This window comes from Megascapheus bottae, chromosome 18, assembly GCF_031878675.1.
Source record: "Megascapheus bottae isolate mThoBot1 chromosome 18, mThoBot2.hap1, whole genome shotgun sequence".
NCBI classification, from domain to species: domain Eukaryota; kingdom Metazoa; phylum Chordata; class Mammalia; order Rodentia; family Geomyidae; genus Megascapheus; species Megascapheus bottae.
Genome location: NC_143526.1, coordinates 4,645,086 through 4,668,128, shown reverse-complemented (window position 1 = coordinate 4,668,128; position 23,043 = coordinate 4,645,086). Strand labels below are relative to the sequence as shown.

At 38.1% G+C, this 23,043-nt stretch overlaps 1 pseudogene; it reads left to right on the top strand.

Moving 5' to 3' along the window:
* The first annotated feature begins 2,299 nt into the window (after nt 1-2,299).
* LOC150050019 (high mobility group protein B1 pseudogene) lies at nt 2,300-2,875 on the top strand (annotated as a pseudogene).
* The last annotated feature ends 20,168 nt before the right edge of the window (nt 2,876-23,043 follow it).

The window sequence follows — 23,043 nt, the reverse complement described above, 5'->3', positions numbered from 1 at the left end:
AGAAAGAAGAAAGGAAGGAAGGAAGGAAGGAAGAAGGAAAGAAAGAAAGAAAGAAAGGAAGAAAGAAAGAAAGAAAGAAAGGAAGAAAGAAAGAAAGAAAGAAGGAAAGAAAGAAAGAGAAAGAGAGTCATCAATGAAATTTTGGTGGAGTCTCAAGGTTTAACAATCAACAGTTATGCAGGCCATGAAACATTGCAGTGTCTGAAGTTTATAAGTTCTCTGCTGTCCTAATCTGTCTGTACATCTAACACCATGGCCACATGAAGCAGATCATCTCTCCCTGCTCACAAATGCCCAAAATGTCTGAGACAAGGGCAAACTCATTCTGCTATTATAGGCTGTGTCAAGTGCAATCACCCTTGGGAAAAGCAGCAAAAAGACACACCAAAGAGGCAAGGTTTTTGAAATGAAAATAATCTTGACTTTTGAGTTCAACCTGAATTTGCAATTTGAGTAAACAAGACTACTTGCAACTTCCCAAAGCTTTGGTAAAATATGTCTAATAAAAATTACCCTCTGGGCCATTGCAAAGATTAAGTGAGCAAACATTTCTAAAGCTTTTGAATAGTCATTACAACAACAATACTTACTGTGATTTTCCAGAGAATAATGAAGTTAAGCTCATGTCCCTAAAATTTTACAATGTAGGAACAAAACTGGATGACAGGCAAATGGGGCCAAGTTGTCAAGAGGGGGAGGCTAGCTCTTGGGGACCTGACGAGTTACACTCAGTAAAGTCATCAGCTCTATTGGCACCATTTTTCCAACTGTGCCAATTTTATCTCATGAAGAAGCTGTTCTCTATGACTGGGGAAAGAATAGTAAAATTTTGTCTCAGCATCTAAACTGACATTTTTTTACAAGTGTAGGAAGGAGGGAAAGTTGCCTGAAAACCTAGATGACTTGAAATGAAATTAAAATGCATAGACTTTTGGAGGATGATAGAAATATTCAAGCATTTATATTGAGCTGGCCACTTATGGCTCGTGCCTATAATCTTAGCTTTTCAGGGGGCTGAGGTTTGAGAATTAAGTTTCTAAGCCAGCTCAGTCAGACAAATCTGATAGACTCTTATCTCCATAGAGCTATTAAAAAAGCAGGAAATGGAGCTGTAGAACAAGTGGTGGAGCATCATCCTGACGTGAAACAGCTAAGCCAGAGTACAAGGCCCTGAGACCAAGCTCAAGTAGTAGCATGCATGTGGCATGTGTACCATATGCATGCATGCCCACACCTACACATATGTTTTCTTTCCTATAAGGTGAACAAACATAAGAAAAGTCACAGTATCTCACTTTGTTATCTGATATATTGAATTTATTTGTATTTGGTTATTTGAAATTTGATAGGGAAGGGGGGAAAACCAAGATGGGTGGGGGGTGGGGGGTGTGGGGGGGAGGGTAATGGGTACCAAGACATGTGAAAGGGTATCAATGTATGTGAATTAATGCACCTTCTACCTGGCAAATATCATGTAACCCTTGAAAACGATTTACATTTGTAGGAAGATTTGCATATGTATACACAAATGTGTATATGGTATGTTGAGGAAAGGCCACAGAATATAGCTCCAATGACATCCCAAGACTCTCCTGCCTCCAGCTTCCTTAGTACTGTAATTACAAACATATACCACTATGCCCACCCACCTTAAACACTACATTCTTACTCAGCTCTTGCTTTGTCGCTTTAATCCCTTAAGGCTGGATCATTCCTTGGTATCTTTAGATCTCTTTTCTTTTCTTTTTTTTTTTTACATTCATCCTCTTAATAAAAACAACCCTGTTTTGGCTTGTATGCCATTTCTGTTATAATGCCCCACACTCTCCTTGCACACTCATCCTCAACCTTTCTGTGCAATCCCTGATGTATTTCCGTACCTGGAGTATCATGATAACTTATCAATAGCCACTTTAACATGTAAAGTGTCTCAAATGTAACTTGTTCAAAATTCATCCCATATGCTTCTTATATTGTTCTTCATCACTTTTTATTGCCTGCTGCCTTCAACAAATCTCATTTCTACCTTGAAAATGTATTGGAAATACATCAGCCCTCTCAAGCTTCGCACTGTCTTCATTTTGGACTACGGTTACCTTAATAATTCCCAGCAACTTGCATTAAGATGGCAACCAGGCTGGTTCTCGTCACTGGAAGCATGGGCTTTACTATTTAAACTGCAACACAAAGAATATTATATCCGACTACAGTACATTGAGCTCCATAGAGACAGCGCAGGGGCAAGTGAGAGCTGGATGGGCACCGAGCGACTCTGTGCCTCGTGGAGGAAAAACTAAATATGGGCAAAGGAGATCCTAAGAAGCCGAGAGGCAAAATGTCAGCATGTGCATTCCTTGTGCAAGCTTGCCGGGAGGAGCACAAGAAGAAGCACCTGGAAGAAGTGCTCAGAGAGGTGGAAGACTATGTCTGCTAAAGAGAAAGGGAAATTTGAAGACATGGCCAAGGCGGACAAGGCTCGTTATGAAAGAGAAATGAAAACCTACATCCCTCCTAAAGGGGACACAAAAAAGGAGTTCAAGGATCCCAATGCACCCAAGAGGCCTCCTTTGGCCTTCTTGTTCTGTTTTGAATATTGCCCTAAAATCAAAGGGAGCATCCTGGCCTGTCTATTGGGGATGTTGCAAAAAAACTGGGAGAGAGGTGGAACAACAGATGACCAACAGCCTTATGGGAAGAAGGCTGCTAAGCTGAAGGAAAAATACAAAAAGGATATTGTTGCCTACCGAGCTAAAGGAAAGCCTGATGCAGCAAAAAAGGGGTTGTGAAGGCTGAAAAGAGCAAGAAAAAGAAGGAAGAGGAGGAAGATGAAGAGGATGAGGAACAAGAGGAAGATGAAGATGATGATGATGAATAAGTTGGTTCTAGCGCAGTTTTTTTTCTTGTCTTTAAAGCATTTAACCCCCCTGTACACAACTCACTCCTTTTAAAGAAAAAAAAATTGAAATGCAAGGCTGTGTAAGATTTGTTTTTAAACTGTACAGTGTCTTTTTTTGTATCATTAACACACTACTGAATGTGTCTTTAGATAGCTCTGTCCTGGTGGTCCTTTCACTAGCCACTAACCTTGCCTGGTACAGTATGGGGGTTGTAAATTGGCATGGAAATTTAAAGCAGGTTCTTGTTGGTGCACAGCACAAATTAGTTATATATGGGGACAGTAATATTTTTCATCTTCAGTTGTCTGACGCAGCTTATATGAAATAATTGTTGTTCTGTTAACTGAATACCACTCTGTAATTGCAAAAAAAAAGTTGCAGCTGTTTTGTTGGCATTCTGAATGCTTCAAAGTAAATACAATTTTTTTATTAAAAAAAAGAATATCATATCCTTGTACCAGCATCTGGAAGACATTGAAACTCATTGGTTGTATATAAACAAGAAAAATACTTCTCATGCTTAGACACTAATTGGATTTATCTTTAGCATTCTCTACACTTTAGGGTATCCTATTTAGGCTAAGAATTGCTTAGGTTAAAACTACACCCAATCAGTTATAGTGATACATGCCTGTAATTCCAGCAGTCGTGTGGAAGAAGCAAGAGGATACCAAACAACTAGCTAGCCTAGAAAGGTCCTGTGTGAAAGATACCAAGGGATGGGGAGATATCTAAGTGGGAGAGCCCTTGTTTACCATGCCTATCTCTCTGGATTTGACTCTCTGGTATAAAAACAAGCAGGTAGGCAAGCAAACAAAAATAGTGATCATACTTAAATATGTTCAAAAAGATTATGTATTATATTTCTCTAAGGAAATTTTCATTGAGAGAAGTCAGTAGTCACCAGTCAAAATACAGGATGCTCAATAATGTTTAAATTTGAGATAGACAATGAATAATCTCCAGTATATATTATGATGGTATTTCCTGTCTGAATTAAAGGTATAACTTGGCATCTTATATTTTTATCAGCTAAATCTGGCATGAAGGTCGGAAGTCTTTGTAACAATGTTAGAATTTGACTCTAATTCTGTTTGTCCGCTGGTTTACTTTTCTTCTGTCTATGGAGCGAATTAGCACGACAGATACAAAACTCCTTAAATTTCTGTTTTCTACCTACTAGCTACACAGATTCTTGACAACCCTGGGAAACCAGGAAGCTATTCTTCCAGCCTTTCCTCCCCGGGTACGTTTTCCTAGAGGCTGTGGTTCACACAGATCAGGCAATATTAATATGCAGAAAATTTCCATTATCAGCAAAAATAAAGTAGTTCAATGAAAGATCAGTCTTGATTAAAAAAAATGTTACAGGGGTGGGGGCTGGGGGAGAAGATGGTTAGGGACACTGTCTAGGCCCTGAATTCAAGATCAAGTCCCAGGACTTGAAAACATTGTTTTTGATGCTCATTTCCTACCAGAAACCACAAACCTAAAATGAACTTTTGTAATCATCTCCATGGCAACCTGTTCCCACCTTCACTATGGAGTGAAGACTGTGAAATTCTCTAGTATTTACCAAGGCCTTGCTTTCAGGCTAATAAAGAAACATCAAAACAAATATTTTCAGAATGGAAAATAATCTCTAAGTACAAACTTGGGAGTAGATGGTTTTCAAAATGTTTGCTATTTTTCTGAGCCATCATGACAAGAACTAATGTATTGATTTATGAGATTCAAGGATGCTAAAGTTTTCTTTAATAGCAATCTGAACCAACTATAAAACTGAATACATTAAAACTAAAACTATGGTGCATAAATTAACTCACAGCTAGAGTTAAAAATGGCCAAATTGTTTCTGGAAAAGCCACTGGTGGTTGTCAATTTTACAAATATTTAAAATGTGAACAGTGGGCTGGCTGAGAAGCAGTTCAGGGTAGAGGTCTTGCCAATTTTAAGGCCCTGGTGCCAACCACTGTTGTTTTATGGAGAGATTTCAATAAACTTAAAAATATGTAAATCAACTGGGAACCAGTGTCTCACACCTGTAATTCTAGCTACACAGCATGTTGAGGTCTGAAGATCACAGTTCAACGCCAGCATGAATAGAGAATGCCTATGAGAGTTTTCTTTCCACCTAACCACCAAAAATGCCAGAAGTAGAGATATGGCTCAAGTGCCAGGATTGAACAAAACAGCTAAAAGACAGTGGTGAGGCCCTGCGTTTCAGCCCTAGTAAGCATATGCACATACACAGACACATACACACATCCCCCCCCCACATACACCCAACTTACAAAGTGTTCTTCAGCCCTACTGCGCTTCTAGAGTATGAATTCTTTGCAAACTGAAGAACAATGTACAGGCATGTTTTGATATGCAATATCCATTGCAGGAATCCATTGCTTTGTTAGGACTTGAGGAATTTAACCCCATATTTCCCTAATATGGATACATTAGTCAACCAGCACTAGAAAAAAGTTGAGGGGGAAAAAAAGCCAGGGTATTGATACCTAATCCTAGTTACTTAGGACCCATCAACCTAGAGAATCCTTGTTTGAAGCCCATCTGGGAAGGAACTCTGAGGGAATTCATTTCCAATTGACTAATAAAAAGTCCAAATAGAGGCATGTCTTAAGTGGTAGAGCATCAGCTGAGCAAGCAGGTTGAGTGGAAGATGCTGAGTTTAAACCCCTATCCTGACAAAACAAAACCTGAAAAGAAAAACAAAAGAAATGAGTTTTGTTCCACTTAAAGGAATTCTTATGTTGGTAGACACCAATACCCTTGACTGGCCCTTACTTGAACAAAGGTAACTTTACCAAAGGGTCACTCAAGAACCAAGAGAAGCAAATTAATTTAATTCCATCTGCAAGACCTGAGTCAGCATATTTTGTGCATGTAAGGACAAGATCATTATTGCTCTCTTTCTTTTCTTTTTGTTCTGTTTGCTTATATCTCTGGAAGTGTAAGGGTTAGAACAAAATTGGAGGGATAAATACAGGGTGAACAATTGCAGCAATGGTAAACACTGGAAATTATGTGGAATATGAACTGTATAACTTGTGTGTGGGGATGGGAGGAAAAACCAGGAAAGGGCGAAGGAAGAGATACTATCTAAAAAGATGCATACTTTTTACCTGCCTTAGGTAACTGTAGCCCCCTCTGTACATCACATTTTGTCTTTTTTGTTTTGTTCCTAGGGATTGAACCCAGTATGATATTGTACTTGCTAAGCAAGTACTTTGCCACTGAGCTAAATCCAAGCTTTACTTCTATGATAAAAAGACAAGCTGTGTGTGTGTGTGTGTGTGTGTGTGTGTGTGTGTGTGTGTGTGTATGTGTGTGTGTGTTCCAGTTTTGGGGCTGAAAATCAGGATTGAACTCAAGATTGGACTTTCCTGCCTGATCTGGTTCTGAATCTCAATGCTAAGCTCTCAGTTTCTAAGTAGCTAGGATTTTAGAAATGAACCAGTGATACATAACTACATTGCAAGATTTTATGGGGTGAATAAAAGAAAGTGAAGCCTACTCTGTTGTATCATATTTGTTCTTCATTAAGAGAATAATTATATACAGACTGCAGAGGATGATGCAGCCAGTGGCCATGATAAATTCCCCAATCTTCTGTTCTTTGTTCATGCTATTCCATTGGTTTTCATTACCCTTTCTCACCTCTTTTACCATCAGGACTTATTCTCCTTGTTTGAAGTCTAATTTTACTTTCATTCTGGATTGCACTTTTCAAACTTACATCTACTAGCAGAAAATAATTTCATTTGTATCCCTTCAGTACCTTGGTCCTCGCTTGATAATTAACAGAGAACACAGTCAGTTCTTGTTTAAAATTTAGAGGCAGGGCTGGGAGTTTGGCCTAGTGGTAGAGTGCTTGCCTAGCATGCATGAAGACCCAGGTTTGATTCCTGGGTACCACACACATAAAAAAAGGCCAAAAATGGTGCTATGGCTCAAGTGGTAGAGCTCTAGCCTTGAGAAAACCCAAGGACAGTGTCCAGGCCCTGAGTCCAAGCCCAGGACTGGAAAAAAAAATTATAGACAACTAGAGCCCTTGGCCCATGCTTGGGATCTTATTTACTCAGGAAAATGAGATCTGAGGACTTTTTACTTAAAGTCATCCAGGCAGAAAAGTAAGTGAGACTCATATTTCTAGTTAACAGCAAAAACAATATGGAGGTGTGGCTCAAGTGGTTTCATGGACAAGGGAAAAAGCCAGGTGTGAGACCCCCAATTTCAAGCTCTAGTATGTACACACACACACACACACACACACACTCACACAGACACCACATGATCATAATCTAGTAACCATTTTTTCCTGTTTATTAGTAGGCATATGTTACATCATTTTCTGATTTCCCATAAAACAAAGCCTATGGTAAATGCTTTGTACATGTTTATTAGGTGGCAAACTTTCTGGGAACAGAGGAAAAGGTATAGGGAAATAGAGAAAGAAAAATAAATGCTATTGAGTGGACTACTGCTAGGTATCAAATGGAACTAAATGCTTGATCCTACATGATGATTCTTTCGCAGGTTATCTGAATACAAGGCTTTAGGATAATCTGCCACATGAGCTTTGCCCATGTGACTTGATGTGACTTGTTTGAGTTGTATGTGTGTGGGGGACCAAATAGTTTCCCACAGTTTGTGAAGTTTGGACATCTTCAGAGAAGATGCAAACTGGAGGAGGGAGGAATAAACACTGGTGTTAGTTGGAATTGGGTCAAGCAAAAAGATTGGTGTCCACACAAAACTCATTCCATGCAGTGACTGAATGAGGGAACAGGTGAAGCACAGATAGCTGGATATGTTGTGCATGGGCCTGATTCCTGGCTTGACACAATACTGTTGTGTGTTTGTGTATACACTCATCCTGGACCTTGAACTTAGGATGTGGACAATGTCCCTAAGCTTCTTTTGCTTAAGGCTAGTGCTCTACCATTTGAGTCACAGCTCTACTTCTAGCTTTTTGATAGTTTAGTGGAGATCAATGTCTCATAGACTTTCCTGTTCCTGCAGGATATAAACCATGAGCCTCAGATCTCAACCTTTAAAGTACCTAAGATTACAGGTAGGAGTTACCAGTGCCCTACTCAGACAATACTTTTTTTTAATTAAAGAATCTATGAACATTGATTTTTACATCATATTTTAAATGACAAGTTTAACAAACAAGTGTTCAAGAAGGGAATCTCTATTTACAAGCACTGGGACTTAGTATTTAGAACTTAATCAAAATTAGGGTAAGGATTTGTATGTCATAGAAACATATTAATTTATGAAATAAAACATTACCTCTATAGAGTCATAGGTTTTTATGTCTATACAGTTGTGTTTATATTTCTATTACCATGTCCATAGCTTTGTGTATGCAGTTATTGAGTCCTTGCTCTTGTAGTCTTTGGATTTATAGCCAAATATTAAGGATACCATGTGCCTTTTGTTCCTTAGGTATTGACTTGTCTCACTCAACATGATTCGCTCTAGATTCATCCACTTCCCTGCGAATGCCATTATTTTATCTTTTCTGTTGGCTAGGTAGAATTCCATTGTGTATATATACCACATTTTCTGTATCCATTCATCTGCAGTAGGGCATCTGGATTGTTTCCATTGCCTGGCTATTGTGAATAGTGCAGAGATGAACATAGCTGAGCAGGTGTCCTTATAATATCTTGGGTCATGATGTTCAGGATAGATGCCCAGAAGTGGTATGGTGGGATGGTAGGGAAGGTCTATTTTCAGTTCTTTAAGAAACCTCCACACTGCTTTCCAGAGTGGCTGAACTAGTTTGCATTCCTACCAGCAGTGTAGTAGGGTTCCTTTTTCTCTACAACCCACCAGCAACTGTCATTGCCTGAGTTCAAAATCATGGCCATTCTTGTTGGGGTAAGATGGTATCTTAGGGTTGTTTTATTTGCATTTCCTTTATGACCATAAAAACTTTTTATAATATTTTTTTTCATTTTACAACATGTATACCGTGGTGGATGTGTGCGTGAGAGATACAGCCTGGAAGCTCTGGCTCAGAGCAAAGGAACAAGCCTGAAGAATGCTAATAGTTCTATAAATAGATAGCCCTTCTGCTTGTGGACTCTCTGCCTAGAAGTATTAATGGAAGTTTCCTAAGAAAAAGCATGTAAAAGTGATACATAGAAACCAAGAACCGGTAGCTTATATCTATAATCCTAGTTAATCAGAAAGCTGAGATATAAGGACTGTGGTTCAAAGACAGCCCTGGCAGAAAAGATAGAAGAGACTGTATCTCCAACTAATAAAACCAAAAAGATGGAAAAGATGTATGGCCCAATTGTTACAGGTGCAGAATTGAGTAAAACACACACACACACACACACACACACACACACACACGCACACACACACACACACACACACGCGCGCGAGCTTAAGGATTTTAGTTCAGCATCAACATCAGTGCACAACTACTCTCCCTCCCCCCTCCCACCATAAAAAGCATTTGCAGAAATCAACTGGAGGAAAGATCTATGGAATCCAAAGCATGGCCTGATTACTAGAGAAAGTTTATAGAGATTTTTTAAATTTGTTTGTTTATTGAATACTTTTTTCTGAACAATTAATATGTTCTAGTCACTTTTGTGTGTATGTGCACCTGTATATGTATGTGCCTGTGTGTGTGTGTGTGTGTGTGTTTTAGTTGGTGTTTTAGTACTAGGACTTAAACTCGTATCCTCTTCCTTAGCTTTTTCACTCAAGGCTGGTACTCAACCACTTGAGTCACACCTTCTGCTCTAGCTTTTTGCTGGATAAATGGAGAACTGAGGCTCACAGACTTTTCTATCTTTATAATCTTTAAACTGAGATCTTCAAATCTCAGCCTCTTGTACAGCTAGGATTATAGACATGAGCAAGGTCCAGTCCTTTTAATAATTACTAAATGAACAGTAGTAAACAAATCCCATGCCTGAGAGTTTGGACTTAGTTTAGCTGATGACACAAATCCCAGAGAGTATTCCTTGCAAGCTAGGTCATTAAAAACTCCAGGGTAAAAAGCAGGACAAATTTTCTGTGTTTGAGCTGAAGAAGGAAGGGTTAATCCTATTACTTAGGAGATGCTGTGCAGTACAAAGATACTTTTAGGCTAGATTCTAGTTGAGAAGTAACTTTTTTTGTGAGAGAGCATGCCCACAGGTTTCCATGTCTATAACTGGGCAGACAGTATGCTTTATAATGCATAATACAGGCATGGGCAGCAAGTGGCATAAAGGCTGCCACTGGCATTTCAAATAAAGATAAACACTTAAAGAGCATTACTTGCCTTTGGCAAAAGTCATTGGAGAGTTGACCTTCACCTGAGACCAATTACTGAGAAAACCTGTGGTTTTGAAGAAATCTTTTAGCTGACACTCAGTGCAAATGTTAATACTGTCCCACATTCAATTATTGTCTCTAAGCCAAGAACTGAGGGATTACACATCAAATTGATGAGATTTAAAAGATGTAGAGTTTTTATTTTTCAAAAAGCAGCCCGTGGCTCTTGAGTAGTAGATTTTTAGAAATTATCTTCTTCATGAAAGAAATGAGAATATTGGCCAGGTAGTCAAAATTAACTTTTTTAGAATTCTAAAGTCAGTAAAGATTTAATGCCTACTCTCTCCACTCCTCTTCAATGTAATATTAGAATTCCTAGCCAGAACAATAAGGCATAAAGGAGATCCAAATAGGGAAAGAAACATGATTCTGTATTTAAAGAACCCTATAGACTCCACTCCCAAGTTGCTTGAGCTAATTCAAAACTTTGGCAAAGTAGCAGGGTATAAAATTAACTCTCAATTTAGGTAGAGCTCTATTCTTTTTACCACAACCAGTGGGACAATAGCATAATTAGCTGATCCTAAAACCTGCTAAAGACAACTTTTGGATGTCCTTCTGGGATAACTTTTCTTTTTGATGTGTGTTTTTAGTTTAGAAGTACTATACTCCACAAGGTTTTCGTCAATGAGGTTGAAAGATACCCTACCTTTTTTTTTAATTTGAAAAAGCACAATCAATCTTTTCTTTGAAAATCTAGAGTACAACTTGCTTTTAGCATGATTATTTTCCTAAATAAAAATATAAATTGATTATTTGATGTTAATTACTGGCAAGAAGCAAAAGGTTGTTGAAAACATGAAGTTCTGTAGGGCTGTGGTTAGTAAGTGTGCTGAGTTCTCTGGAGAATTGGTGGCTTGGATTAACTATTTAACATGTAATGGTGTACTTTTTCCTATGGCACTGTGTTCTCATTGCTTTGGGGGTGTGAGGGTCTCTGGCAGTACTGTCACTTGCTTCCCTGATGCTTTAGCAGCTTGCCTGTGCTGTAACCTTCACTGTAGGTGCTACTAGGTAGGTGTGTAGAGCTGGGTGGTGATTTTAATTCAAACAATAAAAAAGTATTTTTTCAAAAAAAATTAACCCTTAAAAGTCAATGGCTTTCCTGTATTCCAACAATGAGAAGAGCAAGGCAGAAATCAGGAAAGCAACTTTTTTTGCAGTAGCCTCAAAGAAAATTGAATACTTAGGAAATAACTTAACTAAGGATGCAATGGACCTTTATGATGAAAACATTAAAAACCTGTAAAAGGAAATCAAAGTAGAACTAAAGAAGTGGAAAAACCTCCCATGCTCCTGGGTTGAGAGAATTAACATCGTGAAAATGGCAATACTAAAAAGGGCTATTTACAAATTCAATGTCATACCCATCAATATCCCAATATCCCAATATCCCAATATCCCCTTTAATGAAATAAAGGAAGCAATCCAAAAATTCACATGGAATAATAAAAGACCCCGAATAGCAAAAACAATCCTTATCAGAAAGAACAGCACTGGAGGAATATCAATTCCAAACTTCAGACTGTTTTACATAGCTATAGTAATCAAAACAGCTTAGTACTGGCACAAGAATAGACCTGAGGACCAATGGAATAGAACTGAAGACCCAGAAATCAACCCACAGACCTATGGTCACCTAATCTTTGATAAGTTTGATAAGGGAGCCAAAAAAAATAGAATGGAAGAAAGCCTCTTTAACAAATGGTGCTGGCAGAATTAGTTAAGCACCTGTGGAAAACTAAGGCTGGATCCTTATATATCTGTCATCATGCACCAGAATTCCAAATGGATCAAGGATCTTGAGGGTAAAGCAGATACCTTCAAAACTTTACAGGAAGGAATAGGAGATATGCTAGGTCTCCATGGCACAGATCAAACTTTCTTAATAAAGACCCAGAAACACAACAAATTAAAGTAAATTTGAACAAATGGGACTGCATTTAACTGCAGACCCTCTGTATGGTAAATATCAAAGCAAGCAAGTTAAATAATAATCCCACAGAGTGGGTTAAGATCTTCACTAGCCATATAACATCCAAGGGTTCATATCTAAAATATTCCTACAGCTCAAAAAAAAAGGAATCTGTCAAAAACAAATCCTCAAAGAAACAACCATCTCATTAAAAGGGGGGCTACTGTCTTCAAGAGATACTTCTCTGAGGAGGAAATAAAAATGGCCTATTCTCAAAAATGTTTCTTTAAGGAAATTAATAGATTTCAGTAAAAACTGGGAGATAGCTTGTATTTAATTTGCTGTAATCTCAGTTTTCTCCCACAAGCTTCACTGGAAAACAAGTTTGAAAATTACCCCCTCAAACCCACCATCTCTGAACAGCAGCCATGTGGCAAACACACAGAAGGATGAGTGAGAGGTGTCTCAAAGTACAGGCAATTCTCACAAGTTCTCTTGTCCAACAGCTCCCTGACTTAAAAATCTCATTTCACGAAATCTTCTCTGATTGGATCTTATTCAGGGGCTGACATGGGTAAACAGCAATTATCAATGAAGCCTCTATTAAAAAAAACCAATTAATACCAAACCTATGTAATAAGGCTTTTTTTCAGAGATACCAAAGGGTCTAAGACATGGCATCTAATAGGCTCTACATCTCTGAAACAGGATACCTGAGACTCTCAAAGGTCACAGCCAATAATAGAGCAGTACAAATAAAGATCATGAAAAGACCCAAATTCTTACCGCAGTTGAACTTCAGGCACTACACGTGAAGAAAGGAAAGGATTAAGCAAAGTTACAAGTTGCCTTCCTGGATATCGAAACATGTTCTCTCCAACACACTCAGAATTCTTGGCAAGTGTTGAGAGATTCATTGGTTTGAAGAACTTAAATTGATGTTTAATTATCAATAAGGCAATTAAGAAGCTAACAGCAAATACTACCATTGTAGTAACATCCTATAAAAATAATATACATTTATAGAATTATCCCAGGGAAGGATTGCTAAATTCACAGCAACAGCTGTAATAGCAAACAGTAACAACCACAAGCCCTGGGAAATGGGGTAGGGGGATTTGTTTTCAGAATTTTTGCCTTGTATTACTTACAATGCCCAAACACCTCTATACTTGCAAAGAAACAGCAATATTGTGTTTACACAGGAGTAAAGTAGTCATGAGGAGCTAGTCTCAAAAAGACCAGCTATTAGGGCCGGGAGTTTGGCCTAGTGGTAGAGTGCTTGCCTAGCATGCAAGAAGACCCGGGTTTGATTCCTTGGTACCACATACATAGAAAAAAGCCAGAAATGGTGCTGAGGCTCAAGTGGTAGAGCTCTAGCCTTGAGAAAAAGAACCCACGGACAGTGCTCAGGCCCTGAGTCTATGCCCAGGACTGGCAAAAAAAAAAAAAAAAAAAGAAGACTAGCTATTGAGTATAACAGATACCAACTTGAGAAACACTTTTAGTGATACATTTAAGAAAGTAAGTAAAACCATGTATAAAGAACTAATATGAAGCATGTAAGCAGTGTCTTACCAAGTAGATAAAACTTAATATATAGGTAAGAGTTATTTTTAAACGAACCAAGTAACAATTTTGGAGCTATTTCAGTATAAAAATTGAGAGTTCAAAAAACAATCCTTAGATATGCAAGGTACTGACAGCTCACACCTGTTACCTTAGCTTCTCAGGAGGCTCAGATCTGATGATCCCATTTTGAAGTCAGCCCAGCCAAACCATCTGAGAATGAGTAAGGATGTGGCTCAAATACCCGCCTTGAGTGAAAAAGTCAAATGAAATCAAAAGGCCCTCCGTTAAATCCCAGCCCCAGCACACTCTCTCTCTCTCTCTCTCTCTCTCTCTCTCTCTCTCTCTCTCTCTCTCTCTCTCTCTCTCTCTCTCTCTCTCTCTCTCTCCCTCTCTCTCACACACACACACACACATTACACACAAAATCCCTATCTGTCTCGAAAGGAGGACGTAAAAGGAAGCAGAAAAATAAACAGAGACACAAAGATCTCAAGATATCACTGAGCAGAGTACATAGACTGGGATTTCTAGAGGTGAAGGAGAACAGAAAAAGAGCAGGTGGAAACATAACGGATGAGGACTTCTCATACATAATGCGAAGCACTAGTGGATGTATTTCCAAAACTCAATGAACAGCAAATGAAAGAAACTCAAAGACAGACACCCATGCACACATCTCAATCTCAGTGTTCAAATACATAGAGACAACATTGAAAGTAGCAACTTACCACACACAAAATCTCTTCAGCCAGTTTCTCAGACAGCATATGGGAAAGTGTTGAATGAAAAACCTGCCAACCAGATTTCTAAATTGAGGATTTTTTTTCCTTCTTTAAATAACGAAGATGTACGGCATTTAGATTTCTAGAAACATGTGCAGAGGATTCATCAATACCAAAATGCTCTGCAAGAAATAATGAGAAATCTTTCAAACTTTAAGGATCAAGCAATACAGACTAAATCTATTTCACATGAAAAGACCTAAAACACTTAAAAGTGAATGCATAAGTAAAGACAAATGACAACATAAAGATTCACTTGTTACCCCTTTTCTTTTCTCAGGTGCGTCTCAGGTGCGTAGCTGTGATCTTAACACTCAGAATGAGACAAAAAGATTATGAGTTTGAGGTCAACTTGAGTGGCAGAGTGAGTTCCAAGCCAGACTAGATTAAATATGAAGACCAAATCCCAAAAGCAGAATTGTATTAAATACTGAGTGCAAAACTCTGTTGATGGGCTTAAAAATGTGTATAGATATAATTTTATGGTAAGTCATATATATAAAAGGAAGGAAGAATAATATTGAAACAAAATTTTCATGTAAAGTAGGTCACTTTTAACATTCTAAATGTGTTCACCGGAAAAACCACCAAAATATTTTACATATATTATATAAGATTATACAATATATTTAATATTTATATTAAACAATATAAATATAATATTTAACTGTATATTATATATCTCTTTGTAATGTAGACATGTGAATTATAATACCAGCATACCAAGGCAGGTGCTACTGGCTCATGCCTGTAATCATAGCTACTCAGGAAGCTGAGATTTGAGAACTGTAGTTTGAAGCCAGCCCAGGCACAAAAAAGCATAAAATACTCTTATCTCCAATTAACCCTCAAAGAGCTGGATGCAGAGTTGTGGCTCCAGTGGTAGGGCAACAGTCCTGAAAAAAAAATTAAGGGACTTTGTTCTGTCTCTAAATTCAAACTCTAGTGATTGGCACAAACGAAATAAGGTGAAAAAGGACAAAAGGAAATGGAATATAAATAGAAAAAGGCATACATGATATTGCTGTAGCAATATTACATTGTAAGTGGCCCAAACACTTCAAGACAAGGGAGAGCTGGGTGTGGTGGCTCTTGCCTGTAATCCTGGCTACTCAGGAGGCTGAGATCTGAGCATCAAAATTCAAAGCAGCCTGGACACAAAAGGACCTGAGACTCTTATCTCCAAATAATCTCTAGAAAATGGGAAGTGGGGCTTGGCTCAAGGGTAGGGTGGTAGCCTTGAGCTGAAGAGCTCAGGGAAAGAGCTCAGGCCCAGTTTAAGCTCTATGATTCACAAAAAGAAAAAAAAAGAAAACAAGGGCTAAGCAAGGTGCCATTGGCTCATGTCTGTAATCCTAGCTACTCAGGAGGCTGAGATATGAGGATCATGGTTCAAAGACAGCTCAGTCTTGAAATTCTGAGAGACTCATCTCCAGTTAACCACCAAAAAGCCAGAAGTGACACTGTGGCTCAAGTGACAGAGCATTAACCTTGAGCTGAAGAGCTCAGGGACAACAACCAGGCCCAGTATTCAAACTCCACAACCAACAAAACGAAGAAGAGAGAAAAAAAAAGGCAAGGGCTGATAAAGTAGATTTTGAAATCAATTTATATCCTGTCTATAATAGATGTGTTTCAGATTAAAATACATGAATAGGCTGACTTTTTTTTTCTTTCCTACATTTATTGATTGATTGATTGATTGATTGATTTATGGTTGTGGAGCTTGAAGTCAGGTCCTGGGTACTGTCCTTGAGCTTGTTTTAGCAAGGCTAGTGCTCTATCACTTTGGGCCACAACAACATGAATAGGTTGAAATTTAAAGAGCTGGAAAAACTATTCAAATGTAGGCATGACTGCATACATAAATTTAAGACTATAGATAGAGACAAACAGCTATTACAATAAGAAAAGTACCCATTAACCAGGAAGAATGAACAATTTTAGACAATTTTGCACCTAGCAACAAACTCTAAAATGCAAGGTAAAAACTAAATTGGGAAGAAAAACAAAGAATTCAGGAATAAAGGCTGGAAACGACAATATTATATTTAGAATATGCTTTTATTAGCTAATATTCATTGCACAGAGAAATTTCAATGTTTTATTTCCAGATATGCATATAATGTACCAAGACCAAATTCATACCCTTATGAATCTTTAAGTCTTACCTTTAAAAGTTTTATAAATTAGTTTTCTTACTTTACTTCATTAGTGAATTTCCATCCTTCCTGCATCATGTCTTTCTCCTACTTCCCACTACCAAACACTTTCTGCTTTTCACTTATTTCCATGTTGTTTTATTTGTTTTATGTTCTAATTTCTACATATGAGAGGCAATGTAAGATACCTTTCACAAACGGGCTCCTTTCACTTAACATGATGATTTCTGGTTTCACCCACTTTCCTGAAAATGATATGATTTCATTCTTTTTTATGGCTGAAAAATGCTCTATTATGTACGTGTATGTTTGCATGTAATATTTCCCATTGATTTGTCAGTTGATAGACACCTAGGCTGATTCCATAATTCAGCTAGAAACATGGGTGTTCAGTAGTTTCTAGTGTATACTAATTTACATTCCTTTGGATACAGACCAGGACTTATATAGCTAGAACCTATGAGAGTTCTGCTTTCATGTTTCTTTTAATATGTCTGTGTGTATGAAATTCCATATTGATTTCCATAATGGGTGCACTGAATTTATATTCAACAAACAATATATGAGGGTTCACTTCCCTTTCCTTGCCCTAGAATTTTTTTTTCATAATGATAGACATTCTGAGGAGAGACTGAGTTTCAATGTAGTTTTGACTTGCATTTAATTAGAGGCTGAAAATAATCACAACTTATTCACGCTTTTATTGACCATTTACATTTCTCTTGAAAACAATCCAAGTCATTTTCTCATTATTACATTGTTTCTTCTTTGCATCTTTAAGTTTTTAAACCTTTTATATGTTCTGGATATTGATCTTTATATAGTGAATATCTGGAAAAGATTGTCTCTCATGCAGTAGGTCCTGTCCTGCCTTGATTTTAGTAATTATATTGTTTGTTCTCCAAAAAGTGTGTGAGAGAGGGTGTTCACATGTGCTCGCTTATTCTGGGGCTTAACTGAACTCAGGGCCTGGATGCTGTCCCTGAACTTTTGCGTACAAGGCTAGCATTCTACCTCTTTAAGCCACAGCTCCATTTCTGGTGTTTCAGTAGTCAGTTGGAGATAACAGCCTCATAGAGATTCCTGCCCAGGTTGTCTTTGAATTATGACACTCAGATTATAGCCTCCTGAGGAGCTGGGATTACAAGCATGAGTCACTTGTAACCAGCTAAAAGATATATTTTTAAGGTTTTTATCAAGGATTTATTTCCATATAGCAAGGGAAAAATAGAAAAGAAAGGAGATGAGAAACACATTTCCTACTTCCAATGCAGGAAATAGGAGTCACTAGAGAAAGCTATTTTCGCCAGTCATGGGCCTTGAACTCAGAGCCTGAGCACTGTCCTTGAGTTTTCTTAAGGCTAGAGCTCTACCACTTGAGCCACAGCACCATTTCTGGCTTTTTCTATGTATATGTGGTACCAAGAAATAGAACCCAGGTCTTTGTGCTTGCCAGGTAAGCAATGTACCACTAGGCCAAACTCCCAACCCCAGAGGGCTATTTTCTAAAAAAAAACAAAAAACCTTTTTAGTGTAGTACTTGGACATGCTGGACAGCTACCACTGAACTTTCCACTTGAACCATACCTCCAACCAAGATTTTTACTGGTTATTTTGGAAACAGAATCTCTCAGACTTCTCTGCTCATGGAGATTTGAGACAGAAAAGTCTCATTGTCTCATGATAATCTTCGATGAATCTGCTTCCTTCCACTAATTTCTGTCTCCAGGGTTTCAAATAGAATAAATCTCAAATTCTGGTAATGTTTTGACTCTCACATGGAGTGTGCAGGACTAACTTGGGAAGTGCTTTCGAGATTCTGTCTTTGAGTCATTGGTCTGAGGTAGATCTTGTGAATGTGCCTACATTCTCAGGTGGCAGTCAGCCCTATTGGTCAATGGAATAGTAATTTTTTTTCTTCTTTTATTCATTTTCAATAAGTGTCACATAGATTTTGTGAAAACCATTACAGTTTTATATCACAACCTCTGGGGGGGGGTTATTTCTTCAGCTAACGAGATGAAAGGCATGGTACTATCATTAGAATAAGCATACATCAGTAAGATCGTAGAGCAAAATTTGGTACTGTTCAAAATGGTTCACAACTGGCTCCTTTGGTGAAGAATTTCAATCAGCGTATAAGGTGGGTTTATCAGAGAGGTTTTGTCTAATCCTTTGACAACATACTCCTCTAATCCCATAGAAATCTACCTTCTTCCCAATTCAGTGCAGGGTGGCTTGATTAGGCACATGACCTTTATGTTTTCACTTTTATTTTTAATCAATGGAAACATCTGTACAGTTGAAAGATGATTATGAAGGCAATCAACCCTTATCCTAGTTAGTGGTCCCTAGTAGCCTTTCCAAGTATTTCCCTAGGGTTTTGTTTCCCCAAAGCAAATTAGGAAACATCTAGCCTGTCCTAGCCTATCTCATACTGTCCAGACTCAGATATACTTGGCTGTGTTTCAGCTAATCAACGAGTCACGTACAAAGCATTAAAGACCAAACCGGGGACTCCTCTTCTGACCATTCTCTGGACATTTTACCTCTTTCTTTGCTCATGTAATTCTGTCTCAATCTACTCAGTCTCCTAAGTATGAAACTTGCCTCGAGAAAGGTATTATCTTGTGTGTGTGTGTGTGTGTGTGTGTGTGTGTGTGTGTGTGTGTGTGTTGGTACTTGGGCCAAAGTGTTCCTCTTTAGCTTTTATTCTCAAGGGGATGGTGCTGTGCCACCTAAGCCACAGATTCACCTCTGACTTTTTGCTGGTCCATCAGAGATAAGAGTTTCTGGGGAGCTAGCTTTGAACCACAGACCTTAGTTACCCTATTGAGTAGCTGGCATTACAGGCATCAGCCGCCAGCACCTGCAGCAGTTTTATCTGTTTTAATTCCCAAAATAATACTGTAAGCCATTATTACCAGTAGGACCTATTCACCAATACCTTGGAAGATGTAGCTCAAACTGGTGTAATGTTAAAGAACAATACTATTCCTACTCGTAATCAGATAGGGATCATGAGGTGTCTAATTGCCGTACTCATTTACTAATACCCCAGAATCTGGGGTCTTTGCATCTTTCATCTATGTCATCCATGTATCCTTGCTTTTATCTCAGCCATGGCTATCACAATGACAAGAAAGGCTGCATTCCCGACAAGGAAGTATGAAAGAGCTGACAGCAGAGAAGACAGAAAGAATAGAGTGAGGTAGACCACAGCAGTGAAGCACAGTCTAGTTCCCAGACAGTGAATGAGTAGACTTTTTACTCCTACCTCAACTCCCCCCACATCGCCCTCATCACAGCTCAGGTTGTACAGAATACAATCCAAGAACTGGGAGAACAAGGCTTCCAATTTCATTATGACACCATTAACATTTTGGCCAATGAAATGAAATATTGATGATCAGTCAGGCTGTCAAATTTTTCTCTTTAAGTGTCTGGCAGTATTTGGTAATTGAGCTGAGTCAAGCAAAGGTATAATAGGGTGAGCAGGTGAAGAATTGGAGTCCAAGAGAATTCTATTACATTCGCACACACACACACACACACACACACACATATGTATATGTATATGTGACCTTTGTCTGCTACTTACCCACTCTGCACTCAGCTAACCCAGTAAATATATAGAAATTCTGGGTACACACACAGAAACTGTGATGGCAGCAAGACAGGGCAATTGGACAATAAGTGTCAGAATACTATTGTACAGGAAATAAAATTGTAGAGATAGTCTGTGATACATCTTATTTGGGGGATTCTTTTTGGCTTTCTAACATCTGTCTATAAGTTCTACTATGGAAGGAAACAATTGTCTTCCACCTTATCTTAGAGAAAGACGTGTCTGTAAGATGTAGATGAGAAAAAGAAATATGGCTGGAAATCAGGTTTTAAGGTGAATGACTCAGCTAGGTATTGGTGGATTCTGTCTATTATTCTAGCTAATCATAATGCTGAGATATAAAGATCTCAATTCAAACCCAGCTAGGACAGACAAATCTGAGAGACTTTTATCAATTAACTGGAAAGAAGCTAAAACCATACAAGTGGCTCAAATGCTGGAACACCAATGGTGTGCAAAAAAAATGTTGAGCAAGGGCACAAGATCTGCAGTTCAAATGAGGAGATGGATAGGCTTGGAATAGATATGGAACCAAACCAGATGCCCCTCAGTAGATCAAGAAAAATGTGGTGTTTGCACACAATGGAATTTCATGCTGCCATCAGAAAGAATGACATCGCCCCATTCATAAGGCAATGGAAAGACTTGGGGAAAAAAACCATTAAGTGAAGTAACAGAACCAAAGAAATGTAGACTCCATGGTTTCCCTCATTTATAACAATTAGTATAGGTTTAGGATTTTTCTAGCAGAGGATCACAATAGCTCAAAACCTATGTGCATATGGCCGTATAGGATGAGGCTAAGCATATGAACTCCAACATATAGAAACAAGAGGTTTATCTTTGTGGTGGTCGTCTTTAATGTACTACGTGGAGTTATTTCTTTTTTTCTTTACTTTTTCTTATGGTTGAGCCCCTGTTATTACTGTATCTGAATTTGATACCTGTTATATTGTAAGTACATTTATTTACTTATTTGAAATAGGGAAGAGAAGTGGGAAAAGAAGACAATGGAGGGGCTGGGGAGGAAAAGTGGTAGAAAAACATGGGAAGGGGTATTAACATTCAAGAAATAATGTATCCCCTACCTGACAAATGTGACTGTAACCCCTCTATACAACACCCCAACCATAAAATGTGGGAAGAATGATGGGAGGATGATGAGGACTGAGATGCTGTGCAATAATAAATTAGTATGTTGAATTGAGCTTTCTTTGCACAGCGACTAAAAGATACACTAAAAAAATAACTAAAATAAAAGCAAAACAAAAAGATGTACAATTCCAGTGAAACAAAGTTTGTGATTCTTGTTGTCGTTGTTGTTGTTGTTGTTGTTGTTGTTGTTGTGTGAGCACTAGGGCTTGAACACAAGTTCTTATGTTGTTTGGGTCCAAACCATGATCCTCAGATCTCAGTGTTCTGAGCAGCTAGGATTACAAGTATAAACCACCAGCACCTGACTAAAATTTGAATTACTTTAACTAGGTGATGCTTCATTTGGAGAACAGCTTTAAGGTATTTCAATCAGTTTGGATAATTGGGACTGCATTAATCTGCAGAGCATCTGTATGGCAAAGGACATAGAGGCAAGCTAAATAAAAAGACCACAGTAGGAGAAGATCTTCACTAACCATGTAACAGACAAATCCTCATATCTAAAATATATCAACAGCTCAAAAAATTGAATCACTCCAAAACTAATCTCCAAAGAAACAACCATCCCATTAAAAGATGGGCCAAAGACTTAAAGAGAGTCTTCTCTGAAGAAGAAATAAGAATGGCCTATAAACACATGAAGAAATGCTCAACATCGCCGGCCATAATAGAAATGCAAATGAAAACAACTCTGAGATTCTAACTCACTCCAGTTAGAATGGCCAGGATCAAGATATCTAATAACAGCAGATGCTGGCAGGAATGTGGCCAGGAGGGATCACTACTACACTGTTGATGGGAGTGCAAACTCGTTCAACCACTATCCAGTATGGCAGTTCCTCAAAATACTAAACATAGAACTCCCCTATGACCCAGAAATTCCACTACTTGGCATTTAGCCAATCATCCAGAAACAAGATGTTCTTTGCAGCACTATTTACCATAGCAAAGATATGGAACCAACCCAACTGTGCTTCAGTTGATGACTGGATCAACAAGATGTGGTATTTATACACAATGGAATTCTATGCTGCCATCAGAAAGAACGACATCACCCCATTTGTAAAGAAATGGAAAGACTTGGAAAAAATCATATTATGTGAAGTAAGACAAACTCAAAGGTTTCCCTCATTTGTCATAATTAGTATAAACCTTGGACTCTCCTAGCAGAGGTTTACAAAAGGGAAAAACCTAGATACATAAGGCCATATAGGACAAGCTAAATGAAAGAACCTCCAAGATACAGACACAAGAGCTGTATAAGGTATGAATGTTGTTCCTAATGTTCTAAGTTATTTCTTATCTCTTTTGTTGCCCCTTGGTTATCTCATATTGTTCCAGTATCTTACCTTGTTATCTGATGTATTATGTATATAGATTTATTTGTTTATTTGAAATAGGATAGGGAAGGAGGGAAACAAGTTGTGGGGAAGGAGTGGGGGAGGGAAATGAGGACAAAAACATGAGAAGGGGTATCAATGATTGTTAAGTAATGCACCTTCTATCTGGTGAATATAATGTAACCCTTTTATTAATTACAATAAAAATATTTTAAAAATTAAAA